We start from the raw sequence: 12,774 nt of genomic DNA, 5'->3' as shown, positions 1-12,774 counted from the left end.
ACAGCACCACGCACAAGCCTCCCCCTACTCACCGTCCAGTCCCCACCGTTTTTATGACCATTTTACGTCCTTAAAGTCCCTGTCAAATCTCTCTCCTCCACCTCCCCCAGCCCTGCGTTTGATGCTTGGGTTGGTTCTGATATTGGGAGGGGAATACTATGTTCAATTATGGAGCACAATCGAAGCATGTAAAGCTCGTAGCGTATTTCTCTCCGCGAGAGTCTAGTGCAAATTTTTTTTTCGATTGCCTTTTCTGGCATTCTTCGCTGGCATAGTGGTCTGAGTAGTAGAAGTGTTTTTAGTGCTGGATTTTAATATTGTGTGGTGTAAGTTTGGTGAAATTATGAAGTAGTCCAAATATAGTTTGTGGAGTTTTAGATCGTGAGTTTTGTTTGACGAAGACAGTAAGCCGAAACATAGTTTTTATTTTTTATTTCTTAAGAGTTGAGTTTTATATTGCTAATTCGATTTGACGAAGACATTAAAATGAAATTTTGTTTTTATTTCTTAAAAGTTGGATTTTATATTGCTAGTTTGATTTGATGAAGACATTAAACCGAAACATAGCTTTATAAAAAAAAATTCTTATGAATTGAGTTTTGTATAGCTAATTTGATTTCAGGAATACAAATTTTAAATTTTCATCAGCGTTCTGAACTAGCTAAACGACTGTGTGTACGTTTATGTGTCTGTATATGCGTTAATGCATGAGTTTAGTGTGTGCGAGTGTGCGTGAGTGTGTGGGTGAGTGTGGGAGTGTTGAAGTGCATGCGAGGGAAGCGTGCGTATTTTTTTTTCTACTCTAACGCTCAGATTTTCTGTGTAGATTATTTTCTGGTAATCGATAATTGTAGTTGTGCCACATTTTGTTGGCGTGGATTTTTTTAAAAAAATTTCTTTCTGAGACGGAAACAATTTGTTTTGGTTCTCTGCTGTTGAGCGCTATCTTTCATAATTCGGCATCTGTAGTTTCTTTCGTAGATACTTTCAAGTGGTAGGAAGATATACGTTGTGAATATATCTAGATTTAATTAAGATGTATTATTTGACTAATGATATATATATATATATATATATATATATATATATATATATATATATATATATATATATATATATATATATATATATTTACATATTTACATATATTTATACATATATTTATGTACATATATACACATATATATTATATATATCATATATTTTATATATATATATATATATATATATATATATATATATATATATTATGACAATTCGAAAACTGTAGTTATTGATTTTCGTCAAGTTAAAAAAGAGGGGAGGGTGAGTTTTATTGAGTTCGATTACTGATTGATCCTATTGATTTCTTCAACAGCAATTTTCACTCAGTCAATTATATTCTTATTAAAAGGAAAAATTGACAAAAACTCCCAATTGAATTAGATCGAATGAGTTGGCCGATATAGTTTATCTGATGCTGAATTTGCTGAATCACATCCTGCTGTTTTTCCCCCCTTCAATTATTGAAATCAATAGTTCAAGGATATCGATCTAGTGTAATTTATCACCTGTGTAGGACACTTGACTACAGGTTGAATAATACATTAGGGCGAGGCAACTGAGTTATCTTTCTTGAGCTGAACTCTTGTTCGAAATAAGGTAAGCTACAAAATAAGTTTCATTGTAAATGCCTTATCTTTAATCTGTTGTACTATGTGAAAGAGTCCTAAACGATTTTAGTAAATACGCAGTGGTTAATTAATAATTAGCTTAGGAAGGAATTTGTCAAGGTTTGTATATATATATATATATATATATATATATATATATATATATATATATATATATATATATATATATATATATATATATATATGCGTCTAAGCTATAACTTTAATTTGTGGTTTTATTACATTTATGATTTAGAAGTTTTAAGTAATAAAATTCGCACGAATATCTTTAACAGTTGTCATTTTCGTGGTACAATTACATATATTCCACAAACACATATGTCATTTACATACTTCCACGCATATATAGGCCTATATATACTAGGCACATTAATACATTGATACATATTCTTCACAAATACTTATGTAAGCTTATACATTCTACACCCAGAGAAATATACAGTAAGAAAACTTGTTCTTATACAAACAAACTGAGACAATACATATTAATCTACCCACGAACATATATAACAAGATATTGGACATGCGACCATATAAACCCCGGTTGTAAACAATATTGACTTTCTACGTCACAATAGAACTACCAAGTGCTATGCGGTTACCGTTCTTGTTTTATTATTATATTTTTTCTTGCTTATCCTTCTTCGGTATATTTTATTTCCTTACTTATCGTTCCTGTATAATTATATTTTTTTCTTGCATAACGTGCCTGTGTTATTATTTTTGCTTTACTACTACGGCTGTTGTTATTTTAATTACTGTATAAGTTTTGGTGGACGTTCCTTAATTTATTATTATTCTGGGTTACTATTTTTGTATTTTCCTTCCTGGACTTCTGATCCAACAGGCAGGTCTAGATAAAAAAAAATGACGATAAGGAAAATGACCGAAATAGAAAAAAGGCCGAGATGTATAAATTAGGTTTTGCAACGTTAGTATTATACATACATTACCATCATCATCATTACCATCATTATTACTACCAAAACTATAACAACCACAACCACCACAGTCATCATCATCATCATCATCATAATCTTAATCATAATCATAATCATCACCATCATCACCATCATCACCTTCAACATCATCAACATCGCCAACATCACCATCACCATCACTATCACCATCATCATTATCATTATTATCATCATCATCATCATCATCATCATCAACATCACCACCATCACCATCACTATCACCATCATCATTATCATTATTATCATCATCATCATCATCATCACCATCACCATCACCATCACCATAATCATTATCATTATTATCATCATCATCATCATCATCATCATCACCATCTCCCAACCCTTATTAGCGTACGAGGCATCAACAAGTGAGCGCCATCTCCTCATGACTCCAGGTCTAACCTCTGCCTGTTGGGATGTTAGACATCTCTCCTTTAACATTGTCTCCATTGATCTTTTCCGTGTTACTTTTGGCCGCCCTCTCGTTTTCTGCGATGTGCATCTGAGAGCTGTCTTAGCCAATGTGTCTGCTCTCATTATGAGCCCACACCCAAATCATTAAGAACAAATTGTTTTATTTTATAATGTTTCAAATCTTGCTGATATATATATATATATATATATATATATATATATATATATATATATATATATATATATATATATATATATATATATATATATATATATGTGTGTGTGTGTGTGTGTGTATGTGTGTGTGTGTAGGCGTGTGTATACAAATATATATACATACATACACGTACACATGCACATGCACATGCACATGCACATGCACATACGCATACATATATACACATATATGTATATATATATATATATATATATATATATATATATATATATATATATATATATATATATATATATATATATATATATATATATATATATATATATATATACATGTACACATATATGCACGTATATGTTTATTATTTACATAGAACTTGTTTCTTGAAGACAGATAGTATGTCACCATTGTATCACATCACAAAAACAAACATTGTTTATTATCATAGAAGGTGTTGTGGGGGTGTTGAGTATTATGTGGAATGTTTGTAGGCCGGGTGGTATTTATAAATGTTATAACGCGTTATTTAGAGTTGAGAGTATAAAATGACTTTTTATGTGTCCACGATACTTTGTTGCTATACCTATGTTTGGGGTCATCTATAAATGACATAACGCGTTTTTTTTTGAAGATTTTTAACACCCCCCTCCCCTCTGTCACACGTCGTCACAAAAAGCCACCCCCCCTCCCCCGCCCTAAAATAACGTCACACCTCAGCCTATAACCCCTCCAAAATTGCAGTTTATATTGCATTAAATAGCCAGGCGCGATTCAAACACTGGCCCCTTCACACCCCACTCAAGGAAAAACTATATGGGGCACCCGCTGATCTGGAGACCACAGTCCAGTTCATACACGAAGTTGGACTTGTTGTTTAAATCCTCTATCATATACCTGATTAAGAACGAAAAAGAAGAAGAGAAGCAGTTGAATTTTTCTTAAAACAGCGATATTTCCCAAAATCTTATCTGAACTCTGTCAACGTAGAGTATTTTAATCAATTTCTATTACAATTTATTGCAACGGTTTTCTAAAAACGCGAAATAACGGCTAAAATTCGTTCGCTAACATTGCTTTTTTATAATGAAAAAACTGTGACGTCACACAATCTGAACGCACACACCCCCCCCCCCTTCCCCTCATCACGCACCGTCACACCGAGTGTTACGTCATTTATGGACCACCTCTTTACAGATTTTTCGTGTTTATCTGATGTATTTTATCAATATTCTCATTTTAATGGATCAGTACATGATGATGCCTTACTTGTTCGCTCTAGTATTACAGTTTTCATTATCGGCTTGTGAGGACTGATACAGATTTACAATAGTAATATTTCTTTCCTACGTGTAGCCTACTTTCAATCGTTTTAGATGATTTACTTATACATATATCCAATTACCACAAAACGTCATATTACAAATTTTTTAAAAATAAAACAATTTAGCATCATTTAATTTTTTTTTTTTTTGTTGCATAAAAAGTGTTGGTTTTATTTAATACAAAATTCACAGCAACGAAAAGCTAAATAATTATTAGGTAAAGAATAGTGGTGGTCCTCATTAAATGATTGCCAAAGTAATTATTACAAAAGCAATACTTCAATACCACATGTTGATTAGGACATGATGAATGTAAAAAAATGTATTGTATAAATGTGATGCTGATAACATAAGGCAAAAAGTATTAGGCACTGTGACAACTCAACCAATTATCGTATACAAGGTTTTATTTTTAAAATGCATTAGCAACAAAGGCAAGTATATACAAATGTGAGTCATGTTCTTTACATTAGTTTCCATTTATGTGATCTGTTATTACACTTCTGTTCACCTTGCCTTGCTCTTCAAACTCCTTGATATTTTTGTCAAAAATTTTCTCGGTCTTTATCATCAATATTTCCATGGCTAATTTTACAAATTCAGTGGTAGTAAGATTTTCAACTGGCTTCTTCTGAGTCAAAAAGAGACATTTGAGTGAATGCTTTGTGTGTTCTTTGACTGGATCATCATCTGGCTCCCACCCATCTAATTCTTTCAGGCAGAATATGCAGCACACATTGTCAGGACAATCAGAACATGGGCTGAAGTAAAATCCAGCTTGTGCAAGCTTTTCTGGAGTAGTGCCAAGAACTATCATTTGGCCATTCTTTAAACGTCTTAAGCCTCTCCTTCTTAATAAACATAAGCATTGTTCTGTCGTCTAAAAGTAAATTTTCGGCCATTTTATAATTCAAAATCTATTGTTTGTTTATTGTTTGAATATCCTTCCGGAAATTAATCATCATTTAAAAAATAAATCATTTAGTAGAAATAGTACAAAAGTGCTACAATACTGTTGACTGAAAATTAATGTTTATTTAAGCGAAAGTAATGTTAGGAAACCTTAGGGCTCCTAACCTTAAATATAACGTAAAATAAAATATATTTTTTCTATACAAAGAATTGAATTGCGATTTCAAATAAAATTAAACAACATTATTTATATAGTCTACTTTTCTAATTTTTTTAATTTTTCTCAACTAATTTTCAAAATTTTTTCTTTCTTATCGTGCTTATATTATTTAAAATTTTGTTATTTCCCTTGTATATTATGCCTTGGTTATCGTCCCTGTATTTCCGTCTAGATTACCGTTCCTGTATAATCTTGTTTCGACTTGTTCCGTGGACTAGGTGGACCACTGGGACACTGCAGGTGTCTTTAAGACCAGCTTCCTCCATTCCTCTGTCGTATTCGATGTCCATCCCTATGTTGAAACCGACACTTCTCGTATCTTGTATATCCAAATTTTAATTTTTTTTTTGCGTGTATATTTTTTGTCTTGCTGTTTTTTGTTTTTTTTTCTTCGTTTTCCTGACACAGTAGTACCTGACCTTTGATTTTTTACGACCTTCAACTGCTCAGCGTGAATGGTGTGGTCAGGAAGAAGAGCGCCGAACTAGTAACCCGAAGGTCGAGAGTCCTTGGGACCTCCCTCATTTCACCCAGCTCTAATGAGTACCTGGCAAAAGTTGGGGGAAGTAAAATTTGGCAGGGCATAGACCCAACCACATAATTCTCTTGTTAGGAGTGGTCACGGAAACTAGTGAGCTCTACTTCAACTACCATAATGACCGCCAAGTCAGACAGAGCAGCTTTTAAAAATAAATACATAAATAAATAACTCATAATAGGCCTATATTGTCTTGGTTAATGCTAAGTATTTTACTTTGCGTTTCCATCTTGTATTTCGTCTTCATTATCATTCCTCAATTATTTATGTTGTTGTTCCTCTATTTTTTTCTTGATTATCTAATTCTACTACAAAACGTCAAAACAATTTTTTTTTTAAATAAAAAAAAAATTGAGCATCATTTGAAACCAATAATTTAGTCGGATATTGTGCTACATCAAGAATACCATACATTGAAAATTAATGTTTATTTAAGCGAAAGTAATGTTAGGAAACCATAGGGCGCCTAACTTTAAATATAACGTAAAATAAAAAATATTTTTTCTATACAAAGAATCGAATTGCGATTTCAAATAAAATTAAACAACATTATTTATATATCCTACTTTTCAATATTTTATTTTTGCTCAACTAATTCGCAAAATTTCATCTTTCTTATCGTTCTTATATTATTTAAAATTTTGTTATTTCCCTTGTATATTATGCCTTGGTTATCGTCCCTGTATTTCCGTCATGATTACCATTCCTGTATAATCTTGTTTCGACTTGTTCCGTGGACTAGGTGGACCACTGGGACACTGCAGGTGTCTTTAAGACCAGCTTCCTCCATTCCTCTGTCATATTCGATGTCTATCCCTATGATGTAACTGTCACTTCTCTTATCTTGTATATCCCTTTTTTTTGCTTGTATATTTTTTGTCTTGCTGCTTTTTTGTTTGTTTTTTTTTCCCCTCGTTTTCCTGACACTGTAGTACTTGACCCAGAGGCGTAGCGACCCTTCCCGGCGCCCGGGGACAAACTTTTCGATTTGCACCCCCCCCTCAAGATTTTGATTTGCACCCCCCCCCCCTCAAACTTTCGATTTTACACCCCCCCCCCCTCAAGATTTCGATTTGCACCCCCCCCCTCAAACTTTCGATTTGCACCCCCCTCGACCTTTCAATTTATTTTTCCAACCCAATTTATTTTTCGGCGCCCGGGGACATATGTCCCCCCCCCGCCCCCCCCCCCCTCGCTACGCTACTGACTTGACCTTTGGTTTTTTACGACTTTCAACTGCTCAGCGTGAATGGTGTGGTCAGGAAGAAGAGCGCCGAACTAGTAACCCGAAGATCGAGAGTCCGAGGGACCTCCCTCATTTCACCCAGCTCTAATGAGTACCTGGCAAAAGTTGGGGGAAGTAAAATTCGACAGGGCATAGTTCTCTTGTTAGGGGTGGTCACGAAAACTAGTGAGCTCTACTTCTTCTTTTTTTTTTTTTTTTTTTTTTTTTTTTATTAACAGACATTTATTTAGCAGCAACAGCCTTTTTGTTGTGTTTTCTAGAAAACTTCAGATTTTTCAATAACTTGGGATCAACCCCCTTCATGGAGGGATATCTGTAGGACTTAGGCCTGTGAATGCCATTGCGGTGGTGTTTCTTATTCTGGTTGTGATTAGTGTGATTCTTGGACTTTGCCATTGTTACTGCGTAATTAGTATCCTAGAATTCAGGCACTAATCTGTAGTGTTAAAAGTAAAAGGAGTGTAGTAGTGAGCTCTACTTCAACTACCATAATGACCGCCAAGTCAGACAGAGCAGCTTTTAAAAATAAATGCATAAATAAATAACACATAATAGGCCTATATTGTCTTGGTTAATGCTAAGTATTTTTACTTTGCGCTTCCATCTTGTATTTCGTCTTGATTATCGTTCCTGAATTATTTATGTTGTTGTTCCTGTGTTTTTGTCTTGATTATCGTTCCTGTATTTTCGTCTTGGTTATCGTTCTTGTATTTTGTTGTTCTTGTATTTTAGTCTTGATTATCGTTCCTGTATTTTTGTGTTAGTTATCGTTCTTTTATTTTTACTTCATCATCACTCAATGCAACAGCGTGACCGAGTCTTGATTATCGGCCCTGTAGTTTTGCTTTTATTATCATTCCTTCAATTTTGCCATGTGTATCATTCATGTAATTTTCTTTTGATTATCGTTTTTTTTTTAAACTTCATTATCACTCGCTGCAACAGCGTGATCGAGTGATCGATCACACGATCAATCACCCAGCAGTTCAGTTGGTATTGGTTCACTGAGTACATCCTCAGCTTTATAGGGTACCTGACTCGAGTTGGGGAAAGTAAAGACACACTGAACATAATCGTGACCACACAATCCGAGGACTTTTCTCGCTCTATAGATGCCAGCACAGGTCTCTGATTCAACCTTGAACTTAACAATTACCATAATTTAACTTATTACTGGCCTTAACCTTAAAACAAAACATACGCGTGATCATATTAATATCATCCAATGAAAATAAACGACATAAACAAGAGATGTGGCAATAGTTGCATGTACTCGATGTGGCAATAGTTGCATGTACTGGATGTGGCAATAGTTGCATGTACTCGATGTGGCAATAGTTGCATGTACTTGATGTGGCAATAGTTATATTTAATCGATGTATCAATAGTTGCATGTACGAGATGTGGCAATAGTTGCGTGTTCTCGATGTGGCAATAGTTGCATGTACTTCATGTGGCAATAGTTGCATGTACTTGATGTGGCAATAGTTATATTTAATCGATGTATCAATAGTTGCATGTACGAGATGTGGCAATAGTTGCGTGTTCTCGATGTGGCAATAGTTGCATGTACTCGATGTGGCAATAGTTGCATGTACACAATGTGGCAATAGTTGCATGTACTCGATGTGGCCATAGTTGCATGTACTCGATATGGCAATAGCTGCGTGTACTCGATGCCACAAGACATGCATCAAAATATGCCAACTAAGACAATTACCGTGCACGCCGTGTCACGTGACAAAAAGAAGATATCTGTCGTCATTTCGTTGCCATAAGCAACGCATTAACAGAGTCGGAAACAAGACCCAATTTTTCATCATAATGAAAAAAAAAATGAAACATATCCTTAGACAAGTGGAGAACTGATGTCGATAAATATAGAAATTAATTTAAACGCTTTAACAGCCGTTTTTTGCAATTGGGGAAGAAAGTCTAGCGCCCCCCCCCCCCCCGAACGAAATGGAATTCATATAGAAAATATTTTTTTAACAGTTCCGCCTCCCCCCCCCCCCCCGAAAATTTTATTCCGCCCCCCTACCCCCCGAAAATTTCAAGTGCCCCACCCCCTTTCTCCCCCTGATAAAAAAGTCTGGAAGAAACACTGACTGCATATATCAAAATACACATCAAGAAGGTGGAGATTAGTTATTGTTTATAATTGTAATATCATGTAAGGGTTGGTAGGGTACCATATCAATTACGAAAGGATCGTAACATCGGCAAGTTTGAAAAAAAAAATTTAGTCCTAATTTTTTTTAGGAATTGTTCTAAATTGTTGAAGGATATTTAATTTAACTATATGTTGATAACGGTTCCCAGAAAGATGTGCAACGGAAAAAAAGCGCAAACAGAAACTTGTGCAAACAGAAATTTGCGCACACAGAAAAAAAGCGCAAACAGAAAAATGCGCACTCAGAAGAAAGCGCGCAATGTCTTGATTAAACTTATTCTGATATTAGGGAAATGTACACTGTTTAATACGGTTGTCTGGATTAATAGATTCTACAATCTTACACATTGTTTTTATTTTACATTTTGTATGGACAAAAAAAATATTTTAATTCTTTCTAGCGATGCTATAATTTGTAACACAGAATTTTTTGTTGTTGATGGAAAATGACGTGTTGCTATATGACTATAGGTCTTTAAAAAGTAATGAAACCTTAACAATTTTGTAATACAGTTTTGTATCCTAGTTCGTGAAATGGAAGTTTATTTCATATCATGGGTGGAAGTCTGTGGAAGTATTATATAACGACGGATGCAGTGTTTCTTTCAGGCATCCCTCCGGGATGGGGCGTTGCCCAGCCCACTCTCGGCAACATGCCCATTGCCTTATCCCCCCCCCCCCCCCCCCCCACACACACACACACTGGACGGAATAAAAAATTATATTTTTATAAAAATGTAAATATATTTATATAGAAAATGTGTACTTTAATCAAAGACCCATATCCTGCCTCCCTCCCGGAACTTCTAAGTACCCCCTCCGGATGTTTTAAGTGACCCGCCCGGGGACATAAAATGTCTGAAAGAAACCATCGTAAGATAGCTTACGGTTGGGTAAAATATAAAATCTGTAAATCTGTGATATAGGACCCCGATATTATATATATATATATATATATATATATATATATATATATATATATATATATATATATATATATATATATATTTATAATTCGATCTACAATTTATGTTTCAAAATCGCAGGCTCTTAGTTTAACTGTTGTTATTTTGGTTTAGCTCATTTAGCAATATTATACTGGCTTAAAATATTTCGGTATAATATTTAAAATGTATACATCAGCAGAGAACAATGGACAACAGGATGAAGCTCGCCCTCCTGCTGGGGGTGGCAATGCTAGCTGTCGTCTGCCACGTCCGAGCCGGAAGTGAAGAAGACTGTGACGCAGCGAACGACGCCTACTACGCGTGCGAACCCAAGGACAATGACCCCAATTCCTGCGATGAGCTCTACTACCAATCCATGGTCGCCTGCTACTCGCAGGATTGCGCGGAGGTGGAGAAAGAGTACAGCCAGGCAGGGTGCAAGCAGGCAGAGCAGCCGGCACCTTGCCAGGATTTAGAGAAAAGTGTGGAGAAATTGTGTCCAGGTTATTTTGAATACGCCGAAGACAACGAAAAATAATAACTCACAGTGACATTTTTCCCCCTTCTTGTTAATGTTATCGTCCTCTTAATATAATAACACGTTATTTGTTGTGAATGTGTATTTTTATAATCATATCAAACAAAGTTATTATTGTAAAAATTGTGCATGACAGAAAATGAGCTTCGCGGAAAGGTAGATACATATAAAATATAAAAACGATGTATAGGAAACAACCTCTTCTGTTTGAAAAAAATGGGGGGGGGGGGGGGTGAGGAGAAGGCATTTTTTAAGCGTGGTATGTTTACCACTCCAAATAAGTCCCTAACGTAACCTTTGATTATTAATTTATTGTAAACATGTTTTAGCATAAGAACAACCTTTATTTCGCACTGGAATTGCCTACAGTTTAAAACAAAACAAAAACAAGTAGTATCAGAATAACAATAATGTTTCCTTTCCCTCGACATGTATAGCCGTATGCATGTCGTAATTGTAAACTCGGTTATTACGACGACGTAATAAAACTAATTATTTTTTTTTAATTAAGAATAGGTAAAATAAAAACAATAGGCGATATGCAACGAATTTTTAGACTTGAAACATTAATTAGAACGTGATTCGAGACATTAATTTCCTGAACGTCACGGTGCAGTGATTACAAAGATGTAATTATTATTAGCCTAATTAATTACTGTCACATTTGAGGTTATATTAACATAGCGTGAAAATTTGATTTAACAAAACAAGACAGACATTGTATTATTTCGAATGTGTTTTTTTTTAAATATTATGTTTTCGACTCAATGGGTTTATATTAGAGACTAGGTGAATGGGTGGGGGTGGGGAGGGTGGGTGGGGGGGGGGGTAGGAGCTATTGTTCCAACACGATGGTGGGGGTTAAATCGGCTAAAAATTTGACAAAATCTGACAAAACTATGTATACAACAATCCTCTTGCCAGATGAACTAGACTTCATACGTTTCTTGACCTCCGCATATAAAGTTGTGGTGAGCTCTTTGCCCAGCCGCCTTTACTTTCTCTAACATGAGTTACATGCCTATCAGAGCTGGGTGGACTCAGGGACGTGCTACTGACTTGGACCCAGATTCGAACTCGAGACTTCTGAGTTAGCTCTACCGCTTAGGCCACACCGTCCCGTATTCTTTATATAATCATATTAAGAATTTACTTAGCTTATTAGCTCCCACTTTTTAAACTAATTCAGTCTTATCAAATATCTCTCAATTTCAATCACTTTTATATTGTGCGTTATTGTTTATTATCATTGTAAACAAATAAAGTTAAGATATACAAAATATACAGTTATCTGTTTTCTTACTGCTTCGCGTAATTGATATGGATTGTATTGGCTTATTTTTTATCATTGTTTTTTTGTACATGTTGGTCTCTGTAAACAACTGCTCACTATTGTGTTGTTGTACTAATTGAAAGTAATTAATTTGAGTGTAAACATCACGCGTTAAAAAGTAAAAAGTGGTCTAGTGGTTAGGAATTTGAACCCACACCGCTACGATATTGGATTGACTCCCCGATAGGGATATAATATTGTTAATCATTAAATAAAGTCAGTATAATACGTTTTCTGTGAATAGATCTTTAAAAAAGAAAAAAAACCAGTAGTAAATATTTTACCTTGATGAAATATATG

General features: G+C 34.7%; 1 long non-coding RNA gene across 2 annotated transcripts; it reads left to right on the top strand.

Moving 5' to 3' along the window:
- The first annotated feature begins 200 nt into the window (after positions 1-200).
- On the top strand, positions 201-11,372 carry LOC131950624 (uncharacterized). Of its 2 annotated transcripts, none has more exons than XR_009388331.1 (3): positions 201-326; positions 1,358-1,641; positions 10,800-11,372. It is a non-coding gene; the product is annotated as an uncharacterized LOC131950624 (long non-coding RNA). The 2 variants fall into 2 exon arrangements; XR_009388330.1 differs by lacking the exon at positions 201-326 and adding an exon at positions 863-994.
- The last annotated feature ends 1,402 nt before the right edge of the window (positions 11,373-12,774 follow it).

This window comes from Physella acuta, unplaced genomic scaffold (genome assembly GCF_028476545.2).
Source record: "Physella acuta isolate Inbredline_101_S28 unplaced genomic scaffold, ASM2847654v3 ptg000774l, whole genome shotgun sequence".
Taxonomy (NCBI): domain Eukaryota; kingdom Metazoa; phylum Mollusca; class Gastropoda; family Physidae; genus Physella; species Physella acuta.
Note: the sequence above shows the minus strand (reverse complement) of the source record. Positions and strands in the feature narration are given on the sequence as shown.